Source organism: Anas acuta, chromosome 2 (genome assembly GCF_963932015.1).
Source record: "Anas acuta chromosome 2, bAnaAcu1.1, whole genome shotgun sequence".
NCBI lineage: Eukaryota > Metazoa > Chordata > Aves > Anseriformes > Anatidae > Anas > Anas acuta.
Window position 1 is genome coordinate 116,601,356 of NC_088980.1, and position 12,285 is coordinate 116,613,640.

Here is a 12,285-nt window from a genome sequence, read left to right on the forward strand (position 1 = left end):
TCACTTTTAATAAACTGGGGTAATTAGTCAGTTGAAATGCAATAGAAAGTGACAGCCTGTGACACATAAAAGACTGCAGACTGACAAAGACAGAGCTATTCTTCATTGCACTAACATCCGTTTCTTCATCAACATTGAATTTTTTCAGTCTCTTGGCATTTCAATTACATTATAAAATGAAGGGCTAAAATCCTGGCTCTGCATTTTTTCCTCCCCTCTTTCAGACTGAAGGAAAGAGATGAGAAAAAAAAGGATGAGAAAAACCCTCTCCACAATTTGCTTCTGCACCACCTGAGATGATGTCAGTGGGCCACTGCATCCAGAACACCCATGGTGTGTGCAGACGGTGCTCAGCCTTAACGTCATCAAGGTTCTGCCGGGACTGCGAAATCCCAACCAAATGAAACTGCCTGGAAAACAAAGAAAAGGGACAAAATAGGTAAAAATGTAGAAAAGTGTTTGTTTTTTTTTTTTTTTGCAACTAAAACAAATTTAACCATGGAAGTCAAAATGTCTCAGACACTCCTTTGCTCCTTGCTGGCATCATAGCTGTTTCTCTCTGCATCCTGACTGCTTAGCACCTAAGAGGGAGCTTGGACAAGGACGTGGGTTTCAGTGCAGCTCCCCAGCCAAGGCCTCTCACAGCTCTCTCACAGCAGCCTGGTCCCAGGCCCCATGGCCATGCCTGGAGCCCCCAAACCCTGGGTAGGGAGGAGGTTGCAGAGCCTCATGGCATACCCAGAGCCTGAATACCCTTCACCTTGTGTTGGTTCTGGCACTAGCTCATTTAACTGTGAGCTCATTTAACTCACTGGGCCATCATGAAACTAATTCCTCCCTCTAAAAAGGACAGTTTTCTGCTCGGTTAGCAAACCAAAAGAAATCTGTGAATATCCCAACAATTTCCAGAGTCTATGGAAGTGGAGGAGGATGACTGTGGCACCAAGAGCAAGAAAGAGAAGAACATTGGATACAGAGGAGAGAAGAGGGGATGGGATGGGATGGGATGGGATGGGATGGGATGGGATGGGATGGGATGGGATGGGATGGAATGGGATGGGATGGGATGGGATGGGATGGGATGGGATGGGATGGAGGTGAGGGCTCTTCTTTCAGCTCAACTTTCAGGAGCAGCATCTAGTCAGCTAGCTCTGCCTGCGAAAAATCCTGGTTCTTAGTTTGAGGACATAAATGGTGATATCTTATAAATGCATATGATGAGCCACCTACACTTGTGTCATCACTATTCAGTGAGGTTAAGCCTATTTAGAAAGAAGCAGTACCTTTTATTAGATCACCTGAGACAATAGTAAAAAATAGACTACCTTTTAGGTACTTGAGTGCTTCCACAGGAATGAAATAACCTTACTTAGAGCTTGGAATGGCCTGGTGACCAGAGCACTGCTGCCCTTCCCACTATTTGGTCCTCTAAAAATCATAGCATAACCCTCCAGCAGAGAAAGAGAAGTGAGGAGAAAGTATTTTTACATGAAGACCAAATTACTTTTTAATCCTTTTTTTAATGACATCAGGACATCTCACTGTGCAAAGCCTCAGCTTGTTGACTGGTGAAACATCAATGACTTACCTCCCAGGCGTGATATTTTGTTAATTTTTATATATGTTTTTGAGAACCTTGGATGGAAGGCACCAAGGTTGAGCTGTATAATTTTCTCAGAAGCCTCATGGTCTCATTTGGTTCAGTCATATGTCAAAGCAGCTTTTAATTTCTCAGTTGTGGGACTCGAATCTTAAAATACGCTAGCAGCCAGAAGCTCCCCTTTAAGTACCTGAATGAAAGGGTCAGGTTTTCAATTGTTTCTAGTCTCCTGCAGTTCCCATTGTTTTAATAGAGATGTGCTGTTCAAAAAACCTTAGTTCCCAGCTGTAGGTATGAGCGCTTCTACTGCTGTGACCTAATACTTCACAGCACAGTCACTACTCTTATCACCTCACTGAAAAGGGATCTGGAGGGGACATGAAGTCTAACTGGCATCCGCAGAAAAATGGTGATGAAGTGAACTGCTTCCACTGCCTGCTTTAGAGTCTTATATTTAAGTGAAAAAATCTTTGCAGAAGGGAAATAAGCAACCATATATTTTGAACAGTTCTTGCAAATCTCAGAGAGGGTAAATGGCAAAAATGTGTTAGTAGCATGGTTTGAATTATTCATCTGTGAGCCATTTTGTTGAATAATATAGCCCTGAGGTGTGCCTCTCAATTCCTTCATCTGTCCCTGCGGTGCTTTGCAGAAGGTGCAGCCTGGGCACTGTGACAGGTAACAGGAGGCACCTGTTGTCTTTTCCATTCACCAACTGGACTTCCTACCTCTGATGTCTTTCTTCCATCAACAGTGAAGTGTTTCTCAGTAATTGGATAAACCAAAACTCTGAATTTTAAGCAGTCGCAGATATGAGCTTGAACCTGTGCTTATAAACTTGAAATTCATTGTTTATAAAAGCTTGTTTGAGTAAAATTTAGGCTGCACGAATTAATCTTCCAAAAGGGGAATGAAGCACAGGCCAGTTCCTCAAACAGCGTAAGTATTGACTCAGGTATTGACATCGGTGGAACTAAACTCTTTTACACCAGCTGAGGGCTCTGCATCTGTTGTTTTAAATTCAGGGAACTTTCCACAGAAAGGGTTTATCCTCACCCCATTCGGCCAGCTCTATTCGTGATCCGAAATAGAGCGCTCATTTGCCAGGTCACTACAGAAGTGAGATAAATGTGCAGATGAAGAAGTCTTAATCATAGTTTGCTTTTAACCCTTAGATTTTGTTCATTGCTTCTTGCATTACTCATTCCAGTAAATCACCTTGACTCTGGCAGAAAAAAGCAAGGGAAATAAACTGGATCCTGTTTTCACCTTAAGCAGCCAAGTGGTTAAAGGACTGGCGTGTAAACAGCTCCACTACACCTATGCTGTATTATGAAGTCCGGTGGGATTCTGCTTTAATCTTGAGAGGGAGTGTGAGGGGTTTGTTTTTCACAGGGGCTTTAGCCTACAGTTAAGTGCAAACACCTGCTGAAGTACTGGTAATTAGTAGGTAATTAGTAGCTAATGTTCTTAGAATTTAAAAAGAAAAGCTTACATAAGTAATTACTTACTATTTCTTATAATGTGCTGCTTTTCCTGAGATTTCATATCCCCAGAACATTTGCCAAGTTCCTAGGTTCCTCAACATACTAAATTGTTTATTAATTACACACGTATATTGCTTGTAGAAAAAATAAAGTGCATTAAAATGCTGGAAACAGGAGCGAGTTATCTTTTAAATTACAGTACAAGACTCATTGGAAATGACAGAATTTGTAGAGGGTGATGGCTTTAGGAGGAGCTTTAATTTGGGGCTGGGGGAGAAGGGTGGTGGTGGCTGGATCAGGGAAGGAAGCAGCCAGGTAGCCCAGAATGAGTTGCTACTTCTTGGGAAGGGGCAGAGGCACAAAGTGGGAAGCAGCCTTCACAGTGGATGCTTTGCCCAGCCCAGTAAATGTCTAACACAACTGTGGAGCCCCAATTGGATTCATGTGTCCCTGGGTCTCTTCATGGATTTCAGGTGTGTTAGGTGTCACGGGCTGATCTGGCTCTGCAACAGAGCAGTTGTAATGGCATTTCACCTCTTGTTGAAGGATCTTTTCTGGATCAACGGGAAAGCTGAAATAACTGCCTTGTCAAACTCTGCAAAAGAATTCACTTGTTTGCATGTGTGAGCAATATGAAAACAAAGCTGTGGTTTTCTGCATGTTCTAGGCTGCAGCTAGCACACGATGCAGCTCCCGGGGGCTGTGATTGCACTAACTAGCTTCCAGTTTTGCTCTTGCAGCATGTGGGACAGGCTTTATGCAGAGGCAGAAGAGGAGACAATCTGCTGAGGTCCACCCATGACCTGGATGCTCATCAAAAGGTGTCCTCCTGTGGGACCCTACCTGCAGCCCAGTGCAAACCTCTTCTTACAGGACAGTAGGCTAAGAGTGCCCCATCCTCTCTGGTGATGACTCTCCTGTGAGTTAAAGTGTATACACAGATGGGGTTTTTAACAGCAAGGACCATGTGAAGGTGGCTCATACTTCTATAGAGTAGTCCTGGCAGGGAAGAGGTTGAATTTTACCCTCCATTCTCCCATTCTGCAGGGTGGGACACAAAAACCTTGAGAGATCTGCTGGCTTCCCTGACCCTGTGCCATGCAGCAGGGCCCTGGGGACAGCTGAACTCTCTCAGGACCTTCTCATGTACAGTGGTGGCTTCTAGAAGGGGAAAGGTAGGAAAAGCTCCCTGCTTTTCCAGGTAGCTCACAAATATCAAGGAGCAGCTGTCCACACCATGGCAGTGGGGAATGGCCCTGGAGATCTCTTGGCTTCCAAATTCCTTTATCCTGTTTCACCCCATTTCAATTTGCACTTTAAAAACTAAGAAATTTCCTGGTCTCGGCTGTCATTGATGCTTTAACAGAAGAATGATTCAACTGAAGAAACTGAAGATGGGCCACTCCTTAAACCATGGAGCTAGCACCTTAAACCATGAAGCTAAATTGCTTCTTAGTACTACTATTCAGAGTTAATTTTTTTTTTTTTTTTTTTTTAGCTTGGCTGTGAATAGGAAAAAACAAACAAACAATCACAAATTGGACTAAATGAGATTAAAGCTGCGGGTAGGCACCAACTTAGCATACAGCCTGGGCTTCCTCAGGGTTTTAGGTCCTCCAGCATTCTTATTATTCCTTTCCAATCAATTAAGCTGGATGCAAATGGTAAAAAGTAATTTTTTTTTAAAAAAAAAAAGGAAAAATTGCTTCCAAAAAAAAAAAACACCCCACGGGTGGGGGAGAGTTTGGCTCTTTCAGCCATATGTAGCTCTTGAGAAAAACACCCACATTTTCATGCAGGGTTTTAATACTAGCTGAATAATCTCTTTGAGGTGTACACCTTGGAAGACTCCAAGCCCAGCTGTATCTTAGTAGCAACTAATATCAACTCCTCTCACACAGAGGTAGCAACTCTCCGAGGAGGCACTTAAGTGCTAGGGCAGCTTTTGTTTTCTGAACACCATGTCTGCTTTCTCCTGGTGAAGACAAACCAGATAGTCCCTTGTCATTCATCTTTGCTTTAGATTCAGACATTTACCACAATTCAAGAATTTCTGAACTGCAAACAGCAATGCCTGTCAGGACAAAGAAAACCCCTGAATGAAGGCATCCTAGGTGATGAAGATATTTGTCCTTGCAAAGACTTTACAGAAAGAGTGGCTTTGTGTCTCTCACAGTGTATCTCTACATGAAAAAATGCTAGCTTCTTTTTTTAATTAAAAATAGTGCGTGCTTCATACTTATATGGTAATGATTTGTAAAAGTATTTATGTTTCCTAAATAAGCAGTAATTAAAAAAATTAAACAGCAAATCTGTGGCCCTTTAGGAGCTATTTCCTGCCACTGTGCTATGCACCAGGGATGTGTGAAGCTTCCTAATCATAGCTGGGGACCAAAGCTGATTATTTTTGCTTCAAAGGCATCGGTCTGTATATCCAAACAACAAAGTACCATCCCTGTGTTTTGCTACCATTAGCGGTGTAGGGCTGAGAACTGAGTAGTTGTGGTTTACCTAAAAGGGAGAAAGAATGTACCTCTCAGCCTGCCCACGTTAATTCCTTGTTCCCACAGCACGTTTCATGCAGAAGGAGAAGTTACCGTGGAAGCAGACGTGGTAAAACGATTGACACAGGAGGATAGTCTCATATTCCTTGAATTGCATTAGAAAACTGTTTGAAAGAGCACAGAAATACCACCCATCATTTTAAGAAAGGAAGAGTAATTAGTTCAAATAATTTTGAGCACAATTTGGCATTAAAGTGCAAACACAATTTGGCCATGACATTGGATTAATGTACCTTGCCAAAGGGTTTATGGCATTAAATCATCTAATCTAGCCATGCTTTCAGACCTAACAAAAGACCAATTCTTTAACTCAGTCCCCTCTGTGTGCCCACTCCACGTGTCCTGGGGTTCCTAATGCAGTTTTATTTATCTTTTCCGTAAAGACCAACCTTGAATAGACATCGTATTTTTCCTTTTTCTCTTGCATGCTACTTAAGACATGTCTCACCATGTGGACTCAATTCAGTTGCCTGGTTAGAAATGTCATATGCTGCTTAAGGTGCCCCCTGGTGCCTGAGACACCCACCAGGGCTGGCAGATGTAACTCATCACCAAGGGGAGACTTGTGCCCTTCTGGACCAGGAACTATTTCTTGTCCCATATGTCTGTTGGAAATACCAGGCTGGTGCTGTGAAGTGGCAGTATATTTGAGTTCCACCGTGATAGCCAACTTCATTATTATCAAGCGATACGTTCTCACTATACTGAGACTATTTTTTTTGTTCTGATTCTCTGTGAAAATTTAGGACCAGATGGAAAACAGCTTTTCTGAGGCTACTACAACTTCCCAGAGAGTTACTGGAGAGATGAGCTGGATGATGACATTTTGCGGTTTGATTCCTGAAAACTGGTTTGGTTCCAGGTCAGTCAATTTACTTTTGATGCAAACTGATATCAGATAACAGAGCAGAACTACACATGTTCTTCTCTGTCTCAGTCTCAACTGATACATCATTTACCCAGCTGATGTATCAATTCACACATGGAAAGCTGTGTGCAAGTAACACAGGGCAATGTTTATGCATTGTAGACTAATTTTGCTCTCAGTTATATCCATTGCATTCTACTCCTTTCATTGCAGTTGACAGGTGTAAAAGAGAGCAGCTGAGTTTTTCTTTGTGACCTTATACAGAACTGAATGAGATCGTTCAGGACTTGGTTGCCTGTACATTCGTAATACTAAAAAAACCTTAGTGATGATAAAATAGCTACTTCATCATTGCTGCCTTGGGGGACTACCTTAGCTCACATAATTGGTAACTGTTTGATCTGCCATCCAGGTCAGTCTTGGCCTAGGTTAAACTTGGGATAGTGGTGGGGAACCCCAGTGTTTTATTCTTTGGTAGGTGAGTGTTATGTTCTTAGAGAACAGAGATACCTCTTGGGTTTATGGTAAGCATGTGTCTGTATCTGGAATCATAAAAGGCAAATGCTGTTCTTTAGCATTCCACGCCAGTCTCAGCATCAAGGCTCTGAAGTTCAGTGGGCTTGAGAGATGAACCCTTCGTTTTCTCAGTGTCTGGACTAAGGTAGATAAGTGAATCTGTATTGGGGCAGGCTGCAGACTCAGGCTACAACTGGGACTCTTCCTGTAGGTCTCTTGAAGTCTGCACTAAGCCTACATATAGCTAACTGGACAATATGAAGCCAGAAAGAAGCCAAAGAAGGGGCAAGTAATGTACAGATCTTAGTAGTTAATTCTTGTAGAATATTTAATGAAGGTTTCTGCTTGCTTTGAACATGTTATTCAGAAGCAACTCTTGATAAAGTCTTCTTTTTGTAAAGATTTCAGGCTACAGAGACATGCTCACCACTCCCAGACTTTTAATACTTACATAAATAAAGAAAGCTCACAGGCTGTGGTTGATCAAGAACTGGATGAATAAAATAGATAGCACATTAAAAACTTATCTACTACCAAGTCCTATGATCTCAGAGAGAACTCCTTTTGCTCAGTTGATGTGCCTATTCTGGAGAATAAGGGTTTAGGTATCCTGGTTCTCTGAGTATCATCTAACATAGCCTCGGTGGTTCTTTGCAGGACATCTGTCATTATAAGAGTCTGAGAAGAGGTATGGATGCCTAACGATGGCCATCATGTACAGTCAAGAAGCAGGCAAAAATATTTCTATTAGCTGAGTGAATCAGTTGTTTATCTTGACAAAACATCTGTGAAACAGGGGCAATCATCACCCGACTAAACCTGCAGATCACCTACTGACTAGAGGGGATAAACCTCTAACCCAGTTAGATGGCAGAAGAACAGGTGTTCCAAAAGTGACAGAAGTCAAAGAGCTCATAATTACTTAAAAGATTTCTGGGTCCTTTTAATGATCACAGTTTGGATTTCCTGCAATCAAGAAGTTCTCCCCATGGCCCAAAAGATGACCATTGCCATTTTTTGTTCATATACACAGCTTCCAGGCTTACTATACTTTTGTGTACATATTTCAGCACAGTGCATAGATGTCACTGAACCACTCAGTGATAGAATGAAGGGAGCAAGAAGAAAGGACACACACATCGATACACCACTTCAACAAGACTCTATATGTCAAAAATTGGGTAAAAAATTTAAACTGTGATATTTGGCTTACATTACACAGTGCTCTGCATTGGAGGTGCCCACCCAAGCCATACTGATGTAATGACTGGAAAGTCTAAAACCTCTGAACATCACCAAAGACTTCTGACAGACAATTCATGCACATGAGAGAGACTGCAGTAGCATTGTTTTGCTAGTCTTGTTTTGTTAGGCATGTTTTGTTAATTAAGGGCATGTCTTAAATCCATGGTGGTTTTTATCACTTAGATAAACAAAATACTGTAATAAGGATATAACCCTTGTCTGAGGCCAGCTCAGCAGCCTTTCAGGCCCAAGAAGCTAGTGTGAGGGGAAAAAGAGACATAAAGAAGTAAAATGATTGAATGGCAGGTACAGAACAGATCAATTTTGGACCTTCCTGCCTTAAGCCCGAGCAACCTTTCTTTGTGGACTTTTCTCCATGACAGAAATACTCCATATGGAAGTTTTGACTTCAGCAATGGTTGCCATAACATGTTCAGATAATATGATGTTAGTGCCCTACTCAGCTTGCTGTCAAACCACATGGGCCATAGCCTGCATCAAGGTTTCCCTTTAACAGTGCAGTACACTGCTTTATTTTGTGCTCATTAGATGCCTTTAAATGCCTATCAGAATTTATCCTCTGCTTCTTTTTTTTCTCTCTCTCTTTTTTTTTTTTTTTTTTCTGATCTCACTCATTTTCACAGGTCTTGTCTCTTTAACCACATAATTCAATTATTGAGCATGACAATAGTTCCCCCTGTATTCTGATTGTTCTGTAGCTGACGATGGTTTGAGGTGCCATGACAGAGTGCACTCAAGGACCTCTTAGATGAGCCTATATATTTGCATTGCTAATTTCCTGCCTTGAGAGAGAAGGCAATGGTTGACTTTTTTCCTCGTTTGATTCATAGGTCTGTCTTGTTTTACTGAGGATTGATTTGTGTGTAGGCAGGGAGAAGGGCTGGATATATGGTTTGAATTGCTAGCACTTGTGCACAAGTGAAGTACTGCTTGTTTGTAGGCAGATATGGAAAAACAGGAAAACAATTACATTATGAAAGAATTGTTGAGATGTCTGTGAGGAAGCTCTGAGTGTAAAGACATGTACAAAGGGATGCTTCTGGTCTGTGCAGACCAGAAAAAGGAGGTGATTCAAGGATAACTTAGAATGGGGAGTTTGAAAGAAAAGGTAATCATCAGTAACACAAAATACACAAATAAATTCTTTGCATAGGCTTAGACTCTTTGCATCAGATTCTTACGATGCTAGCAGGATGCATAAAAGCCATAAATCAATGGGATGCTGAAAAGCATAATGTTTCTTTAACAAGTGTTATAAGACTTGGAGGCTTAGCCCAGACCAAGTACAAAGTAGAAAGCCTCACAAAAAATAACCGAGGTCCCTGCAAAATATTTCAATTTTTTATTGATTGAAGGCAATTATCCCTTAATTGCATATTTAAATGAGGTATTAGGAGGTTTAACTAAGCAATGCCTCTTAATTGCTGCTGCACACTAGGTGTCACAGATTGTGTTTATTTCATATGTTAATTAAAGAGAATGGGTATTTTATTTTATTGACTAGCTGGCTCTTCAAGGCTGTACTGCTTAGGACCGAGGATGTCTCAGGTGTCCACAGGACCCTAGGTATTAATGCAATCATTAGAAAGGTTCCAGTTTTAAATGAAGAGGTATATCTCCATTTCATGGATAGTTTCAGCCACTTAGATCACACATAAGCAGGGGAAGGGAGAACCTGAACCCAGGTTAACCCAAACAGTACAGAAATGTGTAAGGGCAGGAACAACCACAGTAAAGGTGTATGTATCAGGAACAAAGGCCTTTTTTCTGGGACTGAACGTGAAGCTCTGAGACTGCGAAGAAGTATCCAACAGAGCTGAGATTTGAAATGCATGGCATGATTTCCAGGCTATGGCATTAATCTCTGAGGTTTTCTTGCATGGTTGCATGCGATGCATACCTTGCAGTGAGCAATCCCATCACTGCAAGGGGGAAGAGTCTGGATCCCATATGGAAGTTCTGAGGTTTTTATTGGTGATACCTTTATATGAATGATGAAGTTTGTAAAAAAATCTTGTCTGACTAAACATGTAGCAGCTGAAAGAGTGACATATGGGTAGAACCAAACGTTAGAATGGGATGGAGTTGTGTGCTGATGTGTAGCACATACCTACAGAATACAGGGCTGTACACTTCAGGCTCTGGTAATATCCATTTCTTCTATAAGAAGAAAATAATCAGCTGGAAAGTGTGTGAAGCTGATGAAAAGGCAAGAGATGAGGTATCCTGCCTAATCACAGGAGTACTGTGTTATATCTATATGGAAGGGGCAGATGGATGGATACTGCAAACCGGCCAGATTATGAACCGTCTCCAGGACAGAAACCATACAGTCGTGTTAGCGAGGTTTGTGCCGGAGCTAATAAGGCCCACTGGGAGGCAGAGCGTGTTAATTCAGGAATAATATAACACTCACACCGTCAGACAGCTTCTGGATCAGAACAACCATAGTGCAGTGCACGGGCAAAGGGGACACGTCTGTCTGCGCCTGGTGTGGCTCACCATCGTGGTGGGGCTGGTGGGACACTGAAAGTTTTTTCAGGGTGTATCAGGCATGTACCTGTTTGGGACATGATGAAAATATGCATGATGAAAATATTCTCAGAAATATGTGTAAAGATGAATGATCTCAGATTGGAGACAGTGAAGGGAAGAGCTGCCAGAATGAGCAGAGTAGGCAGACTATCTTGTTACAGGAAACTCAGAAACGAAGCTTATTTTGTCTAGATAAAAACAGAGGCAGATGGCAGAAGCCTGAGCAATCTTCAGGCACAAGCCTAGGGCAATGGCCTGCATCCTTTCCCAAGGAGGCAGTGACTGACTTGCAGCAGGAGCCAGGTGCCAGCTCTTGGGGCTGTGTGAAGGCAGGGTGCATGTGTTTGGTGCCAGGACCCTTCCCAGTCTCTACCCAATTTCCACAGCACCACTGCTCTCTGGTTTCTGCCCCCTCTGGAACCTCTTTTGCTGGCCAGCACTAACAGGAAGGCAGTTTCTCAGTTATTGGTGTGTTCCCACAAATGACATTCATCCATAAAGATACCAGGAGAACTGAAGGCCCGTGAAAGCAAAAAGGTAGAATTTATGTGAAAGAAAACGGGCATAAATTGGCCTTGAATCAACCTAGGCTGGAAACTGGGGACATCTTAACTAAGCAGCAGAGCACTGAGGTTCTGAAATGGTCTTCCAATTACAGTAGTAGAAGTAAGAAGTATTCTGAAGATGGAGCTGAACTGGTTCACTTATTGAATTACTAGTTGGTGTTCTGGAGTTGGTGGTAGGTGTCAGGGAATAGCTCTTCCAACTCTGAGTTCATATCTAATATTCCACATATTGTGTTTCTTGTGTGTTTTCCTACCTTTTTCTGAATATATATGGGGTTCTCAAAGAAGAACCAAAATTCCATGGCAGTTCTTTGAGTTCAGGGCATCTGGCTTTTGTGTGTGTGTGTGTTTTGAAAATGACAACCAGAGCCAGTAATGATGGTATGATCACAGACATAATTTCTGCCTTCTGTCAGAATATAAAAATGCAGTGCCAGAGTAAGAACCATCAGCTTGAAGTATTGACTGGATGGTTAGACTTAACAGTGAATTTGCTCTCTTTTAAATGTGTTAAATCCGACCTTAGATTAAATTTAAACTACTTTGCTACAGCATAATCCACGAGAGACCCCCTGACTTTCCATTGACTTTAATGGAGCCTCTACTGAACAATTAGAGCAAATCACAAAATATGCAGTGTGGATGTAGAGCTGAAGTGGTTAACATCCATTTTTGGCGGGTAATTTCCCCTTTTAGATCTTACTGTGTCATTATAATTAGCAAAGCCCAAGGGTTCAACTAACAAAGGGCAGTAGCACGATAGTTTGTGTGTTGTTACTACTGCTTATTACATCTATCATTATCATCTCTCTGTGACCTTGGGCTTTCCCTGCTGCTTTATCATCTTTTCTCTCTATCTTTTATGCCTGCTGTAAGATCTTCG